General features: G+C 44.6%; 1 protein-coding gene and 1 long non-coding RNA gene across 3 annotated transcripts in view; one reads left to right on the top strand and one right to left on the bottom strand.

Annotated features, from left to right (window-relative positions):
- ACYP2 (acylphosphatase 2) overlaps positions 1-22439 on the bottom strand; it is a 189027-nt gene that overhangs the window by 82194 nt on the left and 84394 nt on the right. The gene's annotated exons all lie outside the window — the stretch shown is intronic.
- LOC130362764 (uncharacterized) overlaps positions 12967-22439 on the top strand; it is a 29378-nt gene continuing 19905 nt past the window's right edge. Inside the window, exons 1-2 of the long non-coding RNA XR_008891559.1 lie at positions 12967-13046; positions 15921-16151. This is a non-coding gene — a long non-coding RNA (uncharacterized LOC130362764). The remainder of the gene's footprint in view (positions 13047-15920; positions 16152-22439) is intronic.

Below are 22439 nucleotides of genomic sequence, written 5' to 3'. Positions count from 1 at the left end.
GCCGGAGGAACTGAGGGAAGGGACTTCCCTGGCAGGGGAAGAAGGTGCTCCCTCATGTACTGGATCAAGTTAGGCTCATCGCCAAATAGTCAGTTAGGTAGCGGTGGTGACTGGGGATGTGCTGAGGGCTGCTGGACCTGGGGTGCTGGCTTTGGACTAGGGGTAGATGGAGGGGTGGAAACCGGCACACTTCGACACACTTTCTGCCGGGGTTGCGGCCCACTCTCCATCGTCCTCTGGCAAAGGCACCTTCAGTTGGGCGTCTTTGGCCCGATGGCAAGCTTGTGCAGGCGATCCGCTAACTCCTGGAAGACCTGTGCCGTGGCAATCTTCGGACTCTCCACACACGTGGACATCTGCGCCTCCGCCGTCTTCTTACTCTCAGCCAGTACTTCCGCAGAACTGAAGAGCTCAGGCTCCTCATCGCTTCTTATACTGGGCTCCACCAAAATGTCTGCTACCCGGAACTTCCTCATCAGAGGGGCCTGGGCCCGGAAGTGACTCATCGGTGCATCTTCTTCTCCCCCCCCCCCCCCCCAGCAACAAGGGGTGGACCTTTCAAGTTCTACTTAGGACTAGGAACAGCGACTTGACTTCCACGCTCGGCGGCGGAACGTTGACCAGCGCAGGACATTTTCACGCACTTCTCTATCAGCAGATTAACCCTTTCAGGTACAATGGCAGACATTTTGGCTCAAACATTGGTCATTACGGATCTTGCACATAATGTTCACAACTTCAAAGTTACTTTCAACAACAGATAATGGACTCCTTTTCACTTCCCCCACTATTTAACTAGCGCCTTTAGTAAAACACATTGCAATTAGAACAGTGCCGTACACTTTTCTGGTGCAAACTTTTTGTCATCAGCATGTAATTTTGGAATCCTGTTCGCGATGCCAAAATTTAGATGTGATGAGCCACGGGGTGTGAGGTGAGGTGTAAAAGGCAGATGGTGTTGCCCAGGGGTAGATGGTATTAACCCCTTCGTGTTCGTGATGCCAGGGCATGGTTTGCCTATGTAATTACCCAAATGTAGTACCACTAGTCCTAGGTTAGGCAGGGGCAAATAATAGTCCAAGGCCAGGTTAAGGTTAACGGTAGATTTTACTGAGGTAGACAGATGGTACAGTCTATACAGTTCGGCCAGGATCCCAGAGAGGTGACCAGTAACACAGGGGACCTCGCAGCTTGCTGGGTCTTGCAGTGACTTGACAGACTATAGGTGCAGGCCACGCTGACTACTATTGACTTGACTTGACTGAAGATGATGACAGATGATAAAGACGACTTGACTTGGCTGCAATTTAGGTTGAGGCCTCCAGATGTGCTAGACACTGACCCTGAGACATCTGGACTGGACTGAACCTCAGGAACAAGAGCAAAGATTGCAGCTCCTCCCTTCCTTATAAAGGGGGACTGTGCAAGGAGCCCATAGGCTATCTGCGGTTCACCTGGTGCTCTCTTGGTAACAAACATATGACAAACATGTGACAAACATTATCATGTGACTAACAATCACGTGACCCACTTCAAACGTCCTTTACACTTAATATACAACTTATTCACATTATGGGGGAACACTGCAGGAGAGCCCTGAGGACGTACAGAGACTCAACCTGACAGGACTGTAGGAACATATCCTGTATGTTTCACAACCAGGGTGCTTTCAGATGTTGCAATGCAAAACTACAACTCTCAGCATGCTGGGACTTATAGTTTTGTAACAGTTTGAGGCACCCTGGTATAGGAGGATGGGGACACTGTTGGAAGAATCAAGGAAATGCTGAAGATGGACCCACAAAGTGAAACAGTGTTTCCCTACCAGTGTGCTTCCAGAAGTTACAAAACTACAACTCCCAGCATGCCCGGAAAGTCTTTGGCTGTCTGGGCATGCTGGTAGTTATAGTTATGCAGCAGTTGGAGACATCCTGGTTGGAAAACACTGGTATGAAGGAATGAGGGACACTGTTGAAAGTATGGCGGACATGCTAAAGATCGGGTCACTAAGTGGAACAGTGTTTCCCTACCAGGGTGCTTCCAGATGTTGCAAAACTACAACTCCCAGCATGCCAAGGCAGTATTTGGCTGTCTGGGCATGCTGGGAGTTATAGTTTGCTGCAGCTGAAGGCACCCTGGTTGAGAAACACTTGTATTGCGGGATAGGGGGACACTGTGTGAAAGAATGAGGGACAGGCGGAGCATGGGGTCACTAAGTGGAGCAGTGTTTCCCAACCAGGGTGCTTTCAGATATTGCAAAGCTACAACTCCCAGCATGCCCGGGCAGCCTCTGCCTGTCTTTTGCAGCAACTGGAGGAACCTTGATTGGGAAACACTAGTATGGAAGGATCGTGGACACTATGTGTAGGGATGGGGAAATGCTGAGCAGAGGGGGACATGGTATGTAAGGATTGGAACATGCTTATGGGGGGGGGGGGGGGGGAGCTTGTGTGGATGGATCGGATATATGCTTACTATGGGGGCTGGTGTGAGTGAATGGGAACATGGTAAATTTTGTCATGGGGCCCCTGAGACTCTAGTTAGGCCCCTTATTCAGATACTGCAGTATGTGACAGGGTTTTATTAATTATTGTCTTCATATAGAGGATGAGGATCAGCTGACAAAGTGAGGAGCCAATGGTCCAGACTCCGCAGAAGGAAATCAAGGCGATCTGGACCAGATAAGTCACTTATATCATTGTGTCCCATCAATACTGTAGTCACTGATATTGTGCGGCTGAGGCCGGGGTAAGGGGGTTGTTCAGGACAGGCGCTGGCTTTTGTTGGGGTAGCGGGGCCCAGGGCAATTTTTTTTGCATTGGGACCCTGTGGTCATCAGCTACGCCCCTGGCTGGGAGTTGTAGTTTTGCAACAGCTGGAGGCACCCTACTTGGGAAACACTGATATATGGACTCACTCAGCAGCTGACATTTGGGCCACTTGTCTTTTTTTTATTTGGGGAACAGGCCCGAATGCTTTAATCTAGTGACTCCCTTGACTGTCAGCATATTACAGAAGTCAAAGTCACAAATAATTCTGAAGAAAGGTAACCTGGCACTTAGCTTGTGGTTCTCCCGCTGCACGGTCCCGCTGTCAGTTCTGTTGTTAGCATAGGTGTGGTGGTGCTCATGCTGTGTAACTAACAGTCACTGCATATGTACACATGGATGAAGAGAAACAAAAAGACGTGAATCACTCACCACAAATGTAATGCTGTATCCTTTATTCCATGCAAATCGGCTCAGGTGACTAAACACAAACGGATGTTATGGCAGGGCAGTAGGTGTTGGGAGCACCGTCCGGAGCGACGGTGCCGTTTCACGCCCACTAGGTGTTTCTTCAGGCTCAGAATTGACATCATGTCACAGGCAGGGCTGTGGAGTCGGTAGATAAATGTTCCGACTCCACAATTTTTTGTACTTCCGACTCCCCGACTATGACTCCTCTGTATTAATATGCGAATGTATTAAAGTTTTAGCTAACAATCGGAGTTTACAAGTTTTTATAGCCTTAGCTGAATGACAGCAGTTTTTCCAATGGTTTACAACTTCAGTCTTGAACTATTGACCATCAATTCCCTAATTGTGAGTTGCGTGCCATATAGTGAAGCACATGAAAAGCATGCTTCTTCATAGTCACTTAACGTGTTCGTTTTGCGGTTACGTGAGGCACTGCATGCATTGGTCTTTATTCTTACAGTAGAGAAGTCATTAATTATAACTTATTGTGAATTGGGACATTTAAACTTGCTTTTTTTTCATTCCAATCTAAATTTAGTAGGTGTCGGAGTCAATGCATTGTTTGCCAACTCCGACTCCAGGTACCCAAAATTTCGTCCGACTCCTCGACTCCGACTCCACAGCACTGGTTACAGGTAGAGCCTTCTTGAATAGTACATGTATACTGATAACACAAGTGATTAAAAACCAACAAAAACATAAGTGCATAATATCATATACATAGTATCTAAGTAAAACAAGTAGACAAGACGCGAAACCTAAAGAAAAGCTGAATTTTTTTTGCGCTCATTTAAACCAATAGCACCTGTAGCATCTAGCTGCACAACCCAGCGAGCTTCTCTTTGTAATAGAGCCGGTGTCTGTCACCTCCTCTTTCTAGAGGATGTACTCTTTCCAGAACAGCAAACCTAATAGTTTTTATGTCTCCTCCGTGTGCTTCATTTACATGTGCAATAAATCTGGTGGCTCCTTGTCCCGTTCTTACGGACCTCACGTGTTCCCTTATTCTCTCAAACAACCTAAGTTTTGTCTTGCCTACATAATAGTAGCCACAAGGACACAGTAGGCAATAAACTACAAAAGTAGTTATACAAGTAATAAGTTGTTTCACTTCTACCATTTTAGGTCCTAATTTGAATATGTTCTTACCTAGATTCAGCTCACACATAGAACAATCCCCACACTTAAAATTACCTTTAGGTCTTCTTTCTGATAACCATTCAGTTTATTTCTTTGTTCTTTGTTGGGCAGTATTTTTAATGAAGGGCCCTGTTCTAAGATGAACCAATTTTTACGCATGATAGGGGAGATTTTTCAAAACCTGTCCAGAGGAAAAGTAGCTCTGTTGCCCATAGCAACCAATCAGATCGCTTCTTTAATTTTTTAGAGGTCCTGTGAAAAATGAAAGAGGCAATCTGATTGGTTACTATGGGCAACTGGGCTACTTTTCCTCTGGACAGGTTTTGATAAATCTTCCCCTATATTACTAAGCGTGGCATTTATGGGGGAATTACAAGATGAGAACATAAACTTTTCTTTTTTTGTGCCAATTTTCTTTTTATGCAGCAGCTCATATCTAGTTATCTGTTCCGCTTTTTCAAAGGCCCTTTCGATTATTTTCACAGGATAGCCCCTCTCTTGCAATAGTTTTTTTTAGTTCTCCCGCTTCTAGTATATATGTTTCCGGCTAAGTCTCCACTTTTTTTTTTTTTTTTTTTGCAAAACGCAAAGAAAAACGCCAATTCTGCGGCATGGCGTTTTTTTGGTCAAAAAACGCTGCGGCCAGATGTTAGCTGTAAGGCAATAAGAAATCGCAAATTTCGAATTCCACTTAGCGTTTTTTCCCTTTGGCGTTTTTTAATCCTTTTGGATTTTTTTCACTTTTTCTGCGTATTTTTCCGCTCTTTGGCGTTTTGAAAAAAACGCTGTAGGTTCCCTCAAACCGGTGTTTTTTGTCAAAATCGTGGCGTTTTGCTCCAATAGAAGTCTATGGGAGTGAGAAAATGCCAAGAAAAACGCTATGTGGATTTTAACTTTGGCGTTTTTGCAGGCGGTTTTTAATCTTTTTTGGACTTTAGGGATCCAAAAAAGTGATTTAGATAGCAGTTTTAATAAAATTTCGTATGGTACCATTAAAAAATTTTTTCCAAAAATATACAGTAGTGAAGGAAAAAATTGTATCTAACTAAATGTATATTATTGAAAAAAAAACTATTACTTTTTAAACAGGGATCAATTTATGTGTGCCGGGAAATAAAAATGTAGCCGACAATTATAAAAATGTATTGTGTGTGTTTTTCACTTTTTTGCTTTATTTTTTACATTTTTTATAGTTAGTACTACTACTCCCAGCATGGAACACACTGTTCCATGATGGGAGTAGTACTACCTGTACAAATAGACAGATCGCCCGCTGCGATCTTTCTGTATAATATATAGATGCGGCGGCCACTCTTCTATGGTCCCCTGTCCTGACGTATATATACACTTATTCATATTTCCCACAGAGCTGTGATTGGCCAGATGGTTCCAGCCAATCACAGCTCTCTGTGAGAAATAGGAATATGTGTATATATACGGCCGTGCAGTGGACCATAGGAGAGCGGCCGCTGCATCCATACATTATACAGGAGGATCACAGCGGCTGTCAGAAACCCGCAGTGATCTTTCCATAACTGCAGGTAATACTACTCCCAACATGGAGCACACTCTGCCTCATGCTGGGAGCTGTAGTACCTGCATTAATAGACAGATCGAAGCGGGTGTCAGAAGTTACACTTGCTGCGATCTGTCTATTAATACAGGTACTACAGCTCCCAGCATGGAGCAGAGTGTACTCCATGTTGGGAGTTGTAGTGCCTGCTTAAGGACACATCACAGTGGATGTCACTACTGACACCCTCTGTGATCGTCCTGTCTATAGCAGAGATGGAGCGACTGTATACATCGCTCACATCCCTGCTCTGCACTATACTCCGGGCCGGCCACTCATTCATTCATCTTTTCCTCAGAGGCTGTAATTGGCTGCAACCATCCGGCCAATCACAGCTCTGGGTGGGAAATATGAATTTCTGTTGACATCAGTGGCCGGAGTATAGTGCAGAGAGGCGAGCGATGTATAGACCCGCTCGCTGCTCTGCTATATTATGGACAATCGCATCGGGTGTCAGGACTGACACCCGGGGGGATATGTCTATAGTACAGGTACTATCACTCCCAGCATGGAACAGTCTGTTCCATGCTGGGAGTAGTAGTACTACATAAAAAATTTCAGAAATGTATTTTAAAAAAAAAGTGAAACCCACTTTATTAAAAAATAATAAAAATTGGGTTATAAAATATATACATTGTGTTTAGTAAAAAAGTTTCCATCACTGCTGCATCCTTTTTTTTTTTTTTGGTACCCAAGAAATTTTGGGTACCCAAAAAACGCGCAAAGGTGCAATTTCCACACAAATGAAAAAAATGCCGGAAAAAACGCAGGAAAAAACGCAAGATGACGTCACTTGCACTGGCGATTTTTCAGGCGTTTTTTTAATCCCTAAAAACACAGTGCAAAAAACCAAGTGGAGACTTAGCCTCATTGTTAGAAATAATTCTCTAATTCTCTTTAGTCTGATGAATTGGCTATAGGGCACACTGTTTTTAGTGCTTTTTGGGTGGGAACTGGAATAATGTAATAGCGCATTTTTTTGCAATTTGTTTCCTGAACCCTTTAGTTTCTAACTGACTGTCTTTTATAATTATCTCAATATCCAAAAATTCTAAGGAGACATTTCAACGGAAAAGCCTTGGCCTGGGCTACACCTCTTTGGGACTGCAAAGACCTTGTTATCTCCAATTTGACAGCGTTTCTGGGTGAATTCTGCAGTGTCTTTGAGGAACCCTGCTCCTTCTGCCGAGACAGCTCTATTGAATCTCTACCAGGGGAATACCTCCGTTGGTGAATACGCAGTCCAATTCCGCACTCTTGCTTCTGAGTTGGCATGGGACGATGAAGCCTTGTGTGCCACTTTAAAAAAGCATTGTCTTGCAGAATTAAAGATGCCCTCGCTGCCCAAGATCCTCCGTCTTCCCTGAGCGAATGTGCGTCTTCCCTGAGCGAATGTGCGTTTTGCCGAATGGCAGGGAGAACTACGGTTGGAGAGGGAACCAGCTCGTACCCAGCGATTTCCTCGCTTGGCTCCTGTGTTTCAGCCAAGTCTTCTTTCACCACTTCTGCATTTTTGGACTCTGGTTCCGCAGGCAACTTCATTGATGCCTCCTTGGTCCTCAAATATCATCTTCATGTTACTGGGCTTGCCAAGCCTTTGTTCATCTCCTCTGTTAATGGTTAACATCTGGACTGCAAGGTGCTATTCTACACTGAGCCTCTCGTAATGCAAGTGGGTGTTATGCATCAGGAAAGGATTGAACTCTATGTGCTACCTCACTGTACTTCAGAGCTTCTTCTAGGTCTCCCTTGACTCCAACGTCATTCTCCACAGCTTGATTGGAGATCTGGAGAGATTCCTCGCTGGGGACAATTCTGTCAAAATCATTGTCTCAGGCCAGTCCAGTATAAAGTTGTTTATTCCCAACCTCCTTTGCCAGGTCTGCTTTCTTCTTATCAAGATTACTCTGATGTCTTCTGTGAAAAGCAGGTCGAGATTCTACCTCCACATTGTCCTTATGATTGCCCTATTGATTTACAGCCTGGGACTATGCCTCCATGTGGAAGAATCTATCCTTTTTCTGTTCCTGAGACTCAAGCCATGGCTAAATATATCCAGGAGAACCTCCAAAAAGGAGTTATCCGAAAACCCTCCTCGCCTGCCAGAGCAGGTTTCTTCTTTGTTGGGAAGAAGGATGGTTCCCTCCGTCCATGTATTGATTATAGGGGACTTAAAGGGGTACTCCGGTGCTTACACATCTTATCCCCTATCCAAAGGATAGGGGATAAGATGCCTGATTGTGGGAGTCCCGCAGCTGGGGACACCCGTGATCATGCACGCGGCACCCCGTTTGCAATCAGTCCCTAGAGCGTGTTTGCTCCGGGACTGATTATCGGCGACCGCAGGGTCGGCGGCATGTGACATCACGCCCCCGCTCCTGTGTGACGTCACGCTCCGCCCCTCAATGCAAGCCTACGGGAGGGGGCCCCTCACGCCCCCTCCCATAGGCTTGCATTGAGGGGCGGAGCGTGACGTCACACAGGGGCGGAGGCGTGACGTCACATGCCGCCGACCCTGCGGTCGCCGGTAATCAGTCCCGGAGCAAACACGATCCAGGGACTGATTACAATCGCGGTGCCGCGTGCATTATCACGGACGTCCCCAGCTGCGGGACTCCCGCGATCAGGCATCTTATCCCCTATCCTTTGGATAGGGGATAAGATGTGTAAGCACCGGAGTACCCCTTTAACAAGATCACAGTCAAAAATCAGTATCCACTTTCTCTGAGCTTTTTGACCATCTATGGGGTGCCAAGGTCTTCTCAAAATTGGATTTACGGGGAGCTTATAATCTGATTCGTATCTATGAGGGTGACGAATGGAAAACGGCCTTTAACACCCGTGATGGACACCAGTGAAGTATCTGGTGATGCCTTTCAGTCTTTGCAATGCTCCAGCCGTTTTTCAGGAATTTGTCAATTATATCTTCCGAGATCTTCTCTACACCTGTGTTGTCGTATATCTTGATGACATCTTGATCTTCTCTTCCAACCTAGAGGAGCATCGCACTCATGTTCCTCTGGAGGAATCATCTATACGCCAAACTGGAGAAATCTAGTCTCCCGTTCCTCATTTACATTGTTTCTTATCAAGGCCTGCAGATGGATCCTGATAAACTCACTTTGGTCTTGGATTGGCCTCGTCCTACAGGACTTCGGGCTATTCAACGCTTTCTGGGATTTGCCAACTATTATCATCAGTTCATCCCACACTTCTCTTCCTTGGTTGCTTCTTTTGTGGCTCTCACCAAAAATAACTCTAACCCCAAGTCGTAGCCTCCTGAGGCTGAAAAGGCCTTCACACGCCTAAAGTCTGCACTTGCTTCTGCTCCCGTGCTTTGTAGACCTTACCCGGAGAAACCTTTTGCTTTGGAAGTTGATGCCTCTTCCGTAGGAGCCAGTGCCATTCTTACCCAGAGAAACTCCAAGGCCAAGACTGTAACATGTAGTTTCTTCTCTAAGACCTTTTTGCCAACTGAGAGGCACTACTTCATCGTCGATCGAGAATTACTTGCTATAAAACTAGCCTTGGAGGAATAGCATCATTTTTTAGAAGGGTCTTTTCATCCGGTTAGTATCTACTCTGACCACAAGAACCTTCTATACCTTCAGTCTGCACAGCATTTGAATCCCCGTCAAGCAAGATGGTCATTATTCTTCTCCAGATTTAAAGGGGTTATCCAGCAAAAAAACTTTTTTTTATACATCAACTGGCTCCAGAAAGTTAAACAGATTTGTAAATGACTTCTATAAAAAAATCTTAATCCTTTCAGTACTTTTTAGCTGCTGAAGTTGAGTTGTTCTTTTCTGTCTAAGTGCTCTCTGATGACACGTGTCTTGGGAACTGTCCAAAGTAGAAGCAAATCCCCATAGAAAACCTATTCTACTCTGTGCAGTTCCCGAGACAAGCAGAGATGTCAGCAGAGAGCACTATGGGCAGACAGAAAAGAACAAGTCAACTTCAGCAGCTGATAATTATTGGCAGGATTAAGATTTTTTAATAGAAGCAATTTACAAATCTGTTTAACTTTCTGGAGCCAGTTGATACATAAAAAAAATTTTTTTCCTGGAATACCCATTTAATTTCTTCATTCATTTCCGCTCTGCTGACAAGAATGTCAGAGCTGATGCTCTTTCCAGGTCCTCAGATGTCGTGGCTTTGGACTCTTCGCCAAGGCATATTATTCCTCTGGATCGTTTCATTTCTGTCTCTCCTGACATTTTTCAGAAAGTTCCTCCAGGAAAAACCTTTGTGCCTGCCAGATTGAGACACAAATTCTGAAATGGGGTCATTCTTCTTTGTTGGCAGGTCAACCCGGACTACGCAAGACCTTACTGTTAATCTCCTGGCACTACTAGAGGCAGCATCTTGAACGTGATGTTTCAGATTTTTTCCGTTCCTGTGTAATCTGTGCATTCTGGAGACTCTCTGGTCTCACATCGCTATGGACGTTATTACCGATCTGCCTCTATCCCGTAATAACACAGTCATTTGGGTGGTGGTAGATCAGTTTTCCAAGATGGCTCACTTCATTCCTCTACCTGGTCTCCCAGCTGCTCCACAGCTGGCAAAGCACTTCCTGCAACATATCTTTCATTTACATGGTCTACCAAGTCATATCATCTCAGATCGAGGAGTTCAGTTGGTTTCTAAGTTTTGGCGAGCTCTCTGTTCCTGTCTTGACGTCAACCTGGACTTCTCCTCTGCCCATCACCATCAGTCCAATGGCAAGGTGGAGAGGGTTAACTAAATTCTGGAGACTTATTTACGTCATTTTGTCTCAGCTCATCAGGACGATTGAGTTGATCTTCTTCCTTGGGCCAAATTCTCTTATAACCATAAGGATTCTGAATCCACAAGGACTTCTCCATTCTTTGTTGTCTATGGACATGATCTCCGTCCTCCTTTTCCAGTTTATGTTTCCATCGGTGTTCCAGCTGTTGATGATCTGGTCCGTGTCTTCTCTTCCATCTGGCAACAGACTCTTGTATGAAAACCCAGGCCGATTAAAAAAAAGAAGATCTCACCCGTCTTTCTCTCTCGGTGATAAAGTTTGGTTATCCTCCAAGTACATCCGCTTCAAGATTCCGAGTTACAAGTTGTGCCCTCGTTTCCTGGGTCCATTTGAGGTTCTGCAAAGAATGAATCCAGTCACATACAAACTGTTTTGTCGGGTTGTGCACCAGATTCTGCCGCATTGCGCAAGAAATTCTGTCTGCACCTGATTTTGCGCCAGAATATGAGCCAGAATTGAAAAAACCCAGACTAACTCTCCATTTTGCGAAGAAAACTTGAAAAAGGGGCGTGACCGCTGGCGAAATGGGGCGTGGTCTCCGAAAAGGGGCATGTTCCCGAAATTTCCAAAAAAACAACATATTTACTAAGGTTTCCACAAAAAATTTGGTGGATTTGAGCTGAGGAAAACCCTACAGATCAGAGCATGTGTAAAAAAAAAAAAAAATGTAGGGAAAGTGGAAAATGTAGGGAAACCTTAGTGAATACCGTGGAAAATAAATTGTAGGGAATTAAAACCCACAAAGAAACCAACACTCCACTCTTAGTGAGGAAGGCAAACATAGTGGCCCTTATTTACTATGTATTCCAAACTCCTTTCATGTGTCACTCCTCAAACCTCTGGTTGTTAACCGTTTTTCTCAAAAGAACTCTACTTCCACTCCCGTTTCTGGTTCCTCGGATGTGTTCCAGGTTAAAGAGATCTTGGCCGCAAAGACAGTTCGAGGAAAAAAAAATTCTTGGTCGACTGTAGGGGATTTGGTTCTGTGGAAAGATTCTTGGAGCCTGAAGAAAACATCCTGGATTGTGGTCTCCTCAAATGTTTTCTCAGCTTCAAAGGGAGACCAAAGGGGGGGGGGGGGGGGGGGTACTGTCACAACTTGCACTCCGGCCGCACATTCTGGCCATAAGCGTATTGTTGCTTTGCCTTCCCCTGCAGGCGAGGCTGGGATTCGCATTGTGGGATGTGCCCGCATGCAAACCCCAGCCCGTCATTCACCTCTGCTGCTTCCTCTCAGCTCCGGTGCGCTGGAGCTCTTAGATTTAAAGGGCCAGTGCGCCCGTAATTATGGTTTGCACCTGTGACACAGTTATAAGTTTCTGCACCTCCCCCATACCCCTGCCGGATCTTCATACACGCTCGCTCATGGCAGCTCAGGCAAAGTGACAGGCTGGAAGCGAGCACAGCAGAACGCTAGTTCCGTCCGCAGCTTTGCTCATCAACCTTTTCTTGTCCATGACTAGTGAACAAGCTGATGCTGCTGCGGGTATCCCAGGAGGTATGGGGACCCCTAGTGACATGACTTTCAAAGACAGTTTTCAACCAGCGCCATGTGTAAGCTAGATGAACTTTGACCTCTGTGGAAACAGTTTGAACGGAGTCATTTTGTTAAAACTAGTTTTCTCTACTTTAAACCAGTTTCAATTGACACCCAGATTTTGATTAGCAGTAAATTGTAGTTTGTACGAAGGCGTTCAGTAAATATTCTAGTTTGTAAGAAGGTGTTTAGTAAAAACTGGTGTTTCAACAAAGGCGTTCAAACCTGCTGCGAGTTACACTACCATTGATTTGAATGGGTCCACAGACAGTCCGCAATAGTGTCAGATTTGCGGACTGTCTGCGGACCCATTTAAATCAATATAGAAAGCCTGTTGAAAAACACGGTGGGTGAGGAAGGATTAAAGCGCTGTCCCTAATCCAAGGTAAGAGAAAGACTTTTTATTTCTTTTAAAGTTAAACATGTAACCCGTTTCAAGGGCGAGCTCCCCTCTTCATCAGACATGTCTGTTTGACATGTCTGATGAAAAGGGCAGCTCACTCTTGAAACGCGTTACATGTTTGACTTTAAAAGAAATAAAAAGTCTTTCTCTTACCTCTGATCCGGGACAGCGCTTTAATCCTTCCTCACCCACCGTGTTTTTCAACACGCCTTCTATCTTGCAACTACATGCTCATTGATGTGAGCAGAGGAAGTCAGCAGCAGCCCACAAAGGAACCATCCTGTACTGCACACCCAGCCAGGATCTGCAGTCATGAAGCTATTCGAGCGTTGTGCCTCCAGCTTGCACAACATGATCTTGTGAGTAGGCATTTGTCTGATTACCTTTATCAAGTGCCTGTATATACTTTCACATTGGAGCGCTTTCTCATTCTTTTTTAGCCCATTTAAATGAATGGTAGCGTAACTCGCAGCGAGTTTCCCACAACGGGAAACTCGCTGCTAGCTACTAGCGTGTGAACGCACCCTAAACTAGGAAAAAATATATATATATGTGTGTATGTATAAAGAGATAGATAGACAGATCTTTGCCAGCTGGGAAATCATTTGTGTTTAGTGTAATGTTTTAATATATCCACTACAGTGAATGGGAAGATAAGGCTTTATGCTATGCAGAAGCACATGAAAAAATGTAAACAAAAATGTTTTTTATTGTTAGTGGAGACACCCACTTACATACTGTTTATAGGCTTTAAAAGCATTGTGAAAGCAGGAAAGCTTCAGCAGTGAGTTCAGCAGCTGACTTTTTATATATAACATTGGTAAGTGACTCATAGATATGAATGAGCTCTTATACTAGCGCACAGGAATATCTCGTATTGTCAGCAATCATAAGAAGCAATGAATTACTACGGAAGTATATGACCTATTATCTATTGTATAGGGAATTGCAACATACTGTAGATGTGCATTATATTGGCTTGTGGTTTTGAATCACATATGTCACATGTCTTTATTACATTTGTAATATGTAGGGGAGAAAAGACAGATGCGGCGCTAATAGTGCCGGTTATCCGTGGATAACAGATGGTAGGTAGATAGGTAGATAAGAGCCTGCTCACCTTTGTTGGTTGCGCTAATGTCAGGCGCAACGCTGATTAAGGGCCTTGAGCAGGTATCATTTCTGTAGGTGCGCCGGGAGCAGCTGGCCGTCGGTCCTATCAGAGACGGTTGGTGCAATCCTGTAGCAATCCTGTATTCTGTATGGGAGGTAGGAATCCCGGCAAGGGTCTCCTATTCTTCCCGTGGGTAAAAATTGCGTCGCTGCAGCGCTACACCAGCGGAGTGGAATAAGCAGTCGAAGATAGTGCAGAGGATGGTGATCACTTTTTATTAATAGTCATAAAAAGGATCAGCTTATGATGGACAACGCATTTCGGAGGGGCTCTCTCGGACCTGCGGTAATGTGGACCTCCGAAACACGTTGTCCATCATAAACTGATCCTTTTTATGACTATTAATAAAAAGTGATCACCATCCTGTGCCCTATCTCCGACTGCTTATTCCCCTCCACCGGTGTAGCGCTGCAGCGCTGCAATTTTTACCCACGGGAAGAATAGGAGACCCTTGCGGGATTCCTACCTCCCATACACGTTACAGGTTTATTACATTTGTGTCTTTTTTTACCAGGTGTAATCGCACATAGCATGTGTAACGCCGAGCGCTCCGGGCCCCGCTTCCCCTCCGTAGCACTCGCGGCGTTACTCCTCTGCTTGCAGCGCTCCGGTCTGCGAGTCGGACCGGGAGCGCTGCTCTCATGTCCCTCGGTGGGGATGCGATCCCTGCAGCGGGACGTGCCCGCCCGCGGGTCGCATCCCATGTCTCTTACCGGCACCGTCCTTCTGCTCAGTCCCAGCGCGCGGCCCCGCTCTCTAGGCCGCGCGCGCCGGGTCTCTCGGATTTAAAGGGCCAGTACACCATTAATTGGTGCCTGGCCCAATTAGTTCCTAAGCACTTCCCACTCCTTAAAAACCCATTTCTCCTTGCTTTACCTGCCGGATCTTGTTGCCTTGTGCCCTGAGAAAGCGTTTCTATATGTTCCATTGCCTGTGTATCCAGACCCTTGCCGTTGCCCCAGACTACGAACCATTGCTGCCTGCCCAGACCTTCTGCTACGTCCGACCTTGTTCTTGCCTTGTCCTTGTGTACCGCGCCTATCAGTAACTGTTATCTCTCCTGTCCTTCCCATACACATACATTTGGCATGGCTGAATGTTTAACTTTTCCCTATGGGGAGGTATAAGCCACTGTGGAGAGTCGGAAGGCCCCTATACACAGAAGCCACCGCCACCAGATTTGGCTGACTAATGTACTGTATATGGTGTGTCAGCAACTTTATACTGTATGTATCTCATCCCCACTCTCACATGATCTTCTTCTAGGCCCTGTTACGAATATATGTGAATGTCTACCTTTTTTTTTTATCTCCAACATGCCCTGATTTATTTCATTAATAGATCTTTATATGGTTTAGAGTTACATGATACAATTCTGTCAGGGAAACTTAGGACTTACTTTTTTTTGTATTCAGTTCCATGTAAAAACCAATATCCAGTAGGCTCCTATGCTCCCTCCTCTAGTATTGGCCGCAGACAGAAAGATGTTTAATATTTAGCTCTGTCTATACAGAGGATTTGGATAAAAACAGAGCTCCAACCACTGTAAAGATATATTAGAAAGTTGCTTAAGTTGAACTTTAAAGTTTAATTGTCATAACCGCGTATGAAGATCAGAGTTATTAAACTTTATGCTAATCTAAAGTTCTGCTGTCTGACATGCTGTGGTTTTCTATAAAATCAAAAAAAGAAAATGTAAAATCTGCCCCCGCATGTACTTTCACCTTCCATCCAGCTCTTTTTAGTAGTAGATGGCTGACACCAGAATGTTACTCTATGTAAAACAATGCTGGCAGCAAGTCAAACAGTAATTACTGAATTCCTGTCAAGAACATATGAAAGAAAGTCGGCGTACATAAGCCAAACCCTTTGCACTTTTAGACAGCTCTTTTGATTTATCTGATCCACTATATATTTTAAATCAAAATAGTTCTACCAATAGAATTCATTCTTCCATTGTCTCATTAACCTTTCACAAATATAATTTTTCATAAGGAAATCATTGTAAAAAATTGAACAAAATGTATAATATTTTTATTATAAATGTCTTATTTAACAGCACTAAAAGGCCATACAGTATGTCTTCAACAGCTGCCAGACAAAATTTCATACGGCCCTTATCTTCTTCTTTGTGCCGGGGCCCAATACATCACACTGCCACTTGGTCAATCACAGGCGGGACTGGCAATTAGCGGCGCCGCAGTGTTAAGTGTTGACCACAAGAAAAAGGAAGAGGATAGCTGCGGAGGCTGGCAGCAGGATACCGGAGGCACTGGGGGTGTGGTGGGTGGTAAGTCAAGATTGTTGCTTTAAATGCTGCCATTCTGGCCAAGTTTGGAATCCAAAGTTATATCCAGAGAACACTTTTAACAGCAATAATGTTGTCAGCCTGTCACCTTAAAATTAGGAGGACCTCTTATACTGATAGACTGGCAACAACAACTACTATAATTACCTTGATGGACCATATAAATGATGGGCCTGGTACTGCTTCTTAGAAGAAAGGGTCACTTTTAAACATCTTTGGGAGTGTGTTTCATTATGACATATCAGACAATATCATCAGTTTGGGCCGGTCTGTGCCCTATTACACCAATCCATAAAATAAAGGGTCATGGTGCTTATCTGAGCATTTAGTTATATATAGTTTAATGCAGTATGGCTCTTTGATAGGTCCACTGTATGTCTTTTTCCTCCAAAACTGTCCTACTTTCTCAATTCTGGAAATCTTTATGCTATCCCAGATCCTAAATCCTCTTAGAATCTTAATCTATTCAGATATATTAACATTTACTTTACAATATGTAATTCCAAAGCTCCAAATGTTCAGTCCCTGCTATTGGTTCCAACACCACCATAAACTAGAATGTTCATAGTGGTCTGATTAATTATTTCTGTTAACTCTGAAAGGAGACATTGGTGGATATAAGGGCTTCCAAGGTACTTCAGCAGTTACCTGATGTGTACGGTAGGTTACATTGAATGTCCACATTTTACTACATGTTATTATAAAGGAAACTTGTCATCACTTTAAAGGGGTACTCTGGCGCTAAGACATCTTATCCCCTTTCCAAAGGATAGGGGATTAGATGCCTGACCACGGGGGTCCCGCCGCTGGGGACCCCCGTGATCTTCCACGCCGCACTCCGTCATAATCAGCCCCCGGAGCGTGCTTGCTCCGGTTCTGAATACTAGCGATCACAGGGACGGAGCATAGTGACGCTGTCACGCCCCCTCCGTAGGCCTGCATTGAGGGGGCGGAGCGTGACATCACACGGGGGTGGAGCCGTGACGTCACTATGCTCCATCCCTGTGATCGCTAGTAATAAGACCCGGAGCAAGCACGCTCCGGGGGCTGATTCTAACGGGGTGCGGCGTGGAAGATCACGGGGGTCCCCAGTGGCGGGACCTCCACGGTCAGGCATCTTATCCCCTATCCAAATGATAAGATGTCTTAGCGCCGGAGTACCCCTTTAATGCTTCCTGAACCACAAGTCATTGGGGGTAGACCCCAGTAGTTTCTCAGCCTTGATTTATACATCTCTACCTTTTTGGGTATAGGAAGTGATCTATCAATCAAGGCTGGTGAGGCAGGCAGAATGATTCAGGAAGCATGAAAGTGTTGACAGGCTCCATTTGGGTAGGGTCACATGTAGTGCATCTGCACCGTATTTGACACTGCGGACGCCCTACTGACCAAGTAGTGCGCATGCGCAGTTTACTCACAGACATCATGGTTGCTCCTCCTGCTATCTGAGCTAGGCCGAGAAAGACCACATTGTCTGTGAGTACATTGTGCATGCGGGCTTCTCGCGGCTTGCAGATTCCTGTGTGTCTGCTTCTAGCGACAGGACAAATGGGCAATGCAAGTGGCCCACTCTAGGGACAGTCAGTAGAGCATGTGCAGCATCAAATATGCTGCAGATGCACTGTTGACCCTTAATATTAACATTTCTGTGCTGTTTCATTCCATACTGGTGATAGTTAGATCTAACTCCTGGGACCCTGCCGACCTGCTGCTATTACTGAAAGAGTTTTTCTGCCATACACTTCAAATGAATGGACAACCTTGACTTTGAGCCTGGGCCTGCCAGAAAGGGGGGGGGGGGCATTATTACTTAGAGGCACCCTCACTGTGGCTCATACTTCTATATTTCTGCATAGGCTTCATGGAAAAGTCAATACCTTTCATCAATAAAACATTGTCATGTGGAACTACTAAGCCAGTACATAACATTTTGCAGTTGTCAACTTGTTTTTTAGGAGACGAGCTGTAATAAATTCACATTCACACTTGCTCAATATTAGAACATGGCCATTTTTAACCACCCCCCAAAAGAAAAAAGCAGTGAAAACAATACACAGAAAATGACCAAGTGTGAACAGCCTTTACGTCGGTTAGTTAGTAAAGTAAGTGTTATGGTCACGGCAGGTGGTGGCTCCTCTGGGCCTGTGTGGATGATAACATGAGCCGTGCCAGGGAGCGGAGTCTAAGGTGCCGCTGGTTTTCACCAGAGCCCGCCGCAAAGCGGGATCGTCTTGCTGCGGCAGGTGGCACCCAGGTCGCTAACCCTGGCATGACTCGTCCACACAGGTAGCTGGGAGGTGGCATGGCACAGAAGGAGACTGGCAGGACATGGCAAGATGGCAGTAGGTCAGGGCAGGTAACACAGGTGCAGGGTAGGTAAGGTGGCAAGGAACAGGTACACAGTAACAGACTTTAACCCCTTAAGGACCCAGCCTATTTTCCCCTTAAGGACCCGGACATTTTTTGCACATTTGACTTTTAAGCTCTCTACTTATAAAGGAAAATGGATATTCCAAATAAATTATAAATTGATTTGCATATACAATATGTCTACTTTATATTTGCATCATAAAGTTGACATGTTTTTACTTTTGGAAGACATCAGAGGGCTTAAAAGTTCAGCAAAATTTTCAAATTTTTCACAAAATTTTCAAAATCAACATTTTTCAGGGACCAGTTCAGTTTTGAAGTGGATTTGAAGGGCCTTCACATTAGATCCCGACGTAAAGGCTGTTCACATCATTTTCTGTGTATGGTTTTCACTGCTTTTTTCTTTTGGGGGGTGGTTAAAAATGGCCATGTTCTTATATTGAGCAAGAGTGAATGTGAATTTATTACAGCTTGTCTCCTAAAAAACAAGTTGACAACTGCAAAATGTTATGTACTGGCTTAGTAATTCCACATGACAATATTTTATTAATGAAAGGTATTGACTTTTCCATGAAGCCTGTGCAGAAATACAGTCGCATTTAGGAAGCCCCTATGGTGCCAGAACAGCAAAAAAACAAACACATGGCCTACTATTTTGGACACTCCTTTAAGGAACGTAACTAGGGTTACAGTGAGCCTTTACACCCCACAGGTTTTTCACGACTTTTCGTTAAATTTGGATGTGTAAATTATTTTTTTTTGTTCACTAAAATGATGGTTTTCCCCCATATTTTAAATTTTTACAAGGAGCAATAGGAGAAATGCACCCCAAAATGTGTAACCCCCATCTCTTCTGAGTATGGAAATACCCCATGTGTGGATGTGTAGTGCACTGTGGGCGAACTACAATGCTCAGAAGAGAAGGAGTCACATCTTGCTAATTTTGCTGAAATGGGGGGGGGGGGGTGATCATGTCGCATTTAGGAAGCCCCTATGGTGCCAGAACAGCAAAAAAAAACACAAAAACATGGCATACTATTTGGAAACTACACCCCTCAAGGCACGTAGCAAGGCGTACAATGAGCCTTAACACCCCACAGGTGTTTGATAGATGTACATTAAAGTGGGATGTGAAAAGGAAAAATTTTATTTTTTTACCCCCAATTTTTCATATTCACAAGTAGTAACAGGAGAAAATGTCACTGTAAATTTGTGAGTACATTTCTTTGGAGTAAGGACGTACCTCATATCTGGGTGTAAACAGCTCTGCGGGGTTCAATACGGGAATCTCGTCCCTCATATACCCAAGAGCACTTGGGGGGGGGGAGTATGTAGTGTGTGTGTTTGGTTTTACCTTTATATATAACGGCTGCGAGGACAGGGAGGTGAGTGATGGGCTGGGATTCACATGCAGGCACGTCCCGCGAATCCCAGTCCCGCCGGCAGGCATGACAGAGCGCTCACGGCCAGCGTGGATGTTACAGTAAGCTAGCGGCATTTTCCGGAGCGCAGATGTTACAGTAAGCTAGTGGCATTTTCCGGCGTGGGGATGTTACAGTAAGCTACCAGCATTTTAACAGATTGCCATGGACATCCTGTGGATAGAGGATGAATTTGCCAGTTGGGTGGCTCCTTTAAATAATTGGTGGTTTATTGTAAATATAGGCTTTCAGCTTGTTACAGTACTTTCTTTAACTATTTACTTCTTGTTAATGCCTGATTGTTGGTTTGCATTTGTTTAGCTTGTTATTGGCACTGACTTTGCAATTTTTGTGTTGCACATATTTTACATAATGCTGGTTAAGCTTGTAATGTATATGTTTTTATTTGTTTTGTGTGGGGTTAACATTGTTATTGTTGGTTTGCACTTGTTTAGTTTACTTGGGGACTAGGCTTCACATACTTGCATTACGATTTAATTCCTGAAGGCAAACCAGGCAAATTCAGGGCACACCCTTACTCCTCAAAAAGTACACACAGTTATGACCAAACTGTGCCAAGATAGACCCATTTAAGATGGGTCCCATAATAATCATTATTGTTTTTAAAGAGACATGTACTGATGACATGTACTATGTTTCTAGGGATATTTTCTGTGCATTGTTTGGATGGGTTTTTAGGGTCAGCTTCAGGTTTACGTGCTCTCCGGAGCTATGTGTCATGGTAGGACCCTTTAGTGCTAAAAAAAAAAAAAGTTTATATTGTTATCCTGTTATTGTTGTGTTCTACACCTGATAAGATTTTTTTTGCCATTCGTTTTTTTTTCTAAATCTCTTTTTTTTAAAGAATTAACAAAATCAGAGAATATATATCAACTGTTCAATTGACAGCAAATTACACCAATCAGCAAAATTAAAGCAAAAATTAAAGCATAACAAACAAATATAAAGCAAATGAGGAAAAACTTAGGGCTACGGTGTGGATGTGGAGATGGGGAGGAGGGGGGGGGGGGGGGGAGGTTGCACACCGCTCCAGCCTGGTATGCCTGACTGGAGCATCGAGGCACAGCAGCCAGGATGGGGTTTTTAACATTTTAGATGCTGTGATCAACTTTGATCGCGGCGTCTAAGGGGTTATTGCCAGAAATCACAGTGATCGGGGATGTCCGGCATTAGCAATGGGTCCCAGTGACAAGAGGTTAATCTAGCATTTCTACTTGAGTTTTACATAAATATACATTTAAAAGCATTAAGAGTGTAGATGTAATAGCCATCAAGGCCAAGTTACCTCTATTTTGATGCAAAGTAGACTTCATTGGTTTCTATAACTGCTTATTGTAACACCTGCACTCCGGACGGACGAGCCGGCCGTGAGCGTTCTCTGCTTATGTCCCTGCTGCCGGCGGGGCTGGGATTTGCATCGCGGGACGCTCCCGCATGCGATTCATAGCCCGTCACTTACCTCCCTCATCTTCCGTCTCTCCGTGTCCTCGCAGCCCGACACGCGTGCCCCCACCTCCTAGGGTGCGCGCACGCCGGAGCTCTTTCACTTAAAGGGCCAGTGCTCAACTAATCATCAAGTGTTTACACCTGTCCCCTGTTCTTAAATATCTGCTCCTCCCTTGGTTTCCTGACGGATATTTGGTTGCCTAGTGCCATAGTGAAAGTCCTGTGTCACTATTACCGCGTACCTGTTCCTTGCTACCTTACCTACTCTGCACCTGTGTTACCTGTCCTGCCCTTCTGCCCTCTTACCACGTCCTGCCAGTCTCCTTCTGTGCCACACCACCTCCCAGCTACCTGTGGGGACGAGTCATGCCGGGGGGTAGCGACCTTTGTGCCGCCTGCCGCAGCAAGACCATCCCGCTTTGCGGTGGGCTCTGGTGTAAACCAGCGACACCTTAGACTTCGCTCCCTGGCATGGCTCACGTCATCATCCACACAGGCCCAGAGGATCCACCACCTGCCGTAACCCGCTACACTTATCATTGTAAAGGTTTTTTTCCCAGGCTTTTTACATTGATGGCCTGTCCTCAGGGCGATCTGGATTTAACTTTATTGTATAAGAATAAAAAACTGACATTGCAGGTAAGCTCCATAGACTAAATAGGGCTAAGTTGCAATACTAAACCAAGCCTATGGACAAGAATGGTACTGTTTCTGAAAGAAGGCAGCTGGGAGTATCTCATCTTGTACAACCCCTTTATATCTGGTCACCTGACCTTCAGGCTGTACAAGAAGGTACCATATGGTCTCAGTACAATTAAATAACAATTAGATGTAACCTCTAAATGTAATTACTCATGTAAACAATTTAATTCAATTAAAACTACAAGAGCAGCTCTACATCTACACATTTCAGTGTGTGACATAAGTAAAACGGAACAGATTGTAACTATTTTGTAGCACTGATTTCTGCTGGAAGGTTTACAAAAGCTTCTTTATTGTTTTCAGACACAGA

The sequence above is a fragment of the Hyla sarda genome, chromosome 3 (genome assembly GCF_029499605.1).
Source record: "Hyla sarda isolate aHylSar1 chromosome 3, aHylSar1.hap1, whole genome shotgun sequence".
NCBI classification, from domain to species: Eukaryota; Metazoa; Chordata; class Amphibia; order Anura; family Hylidae; genus Hyla; species Hyla sarda.
This window is presented reverse-complemented; position numbering and strand designations above follow the sequence as displayed.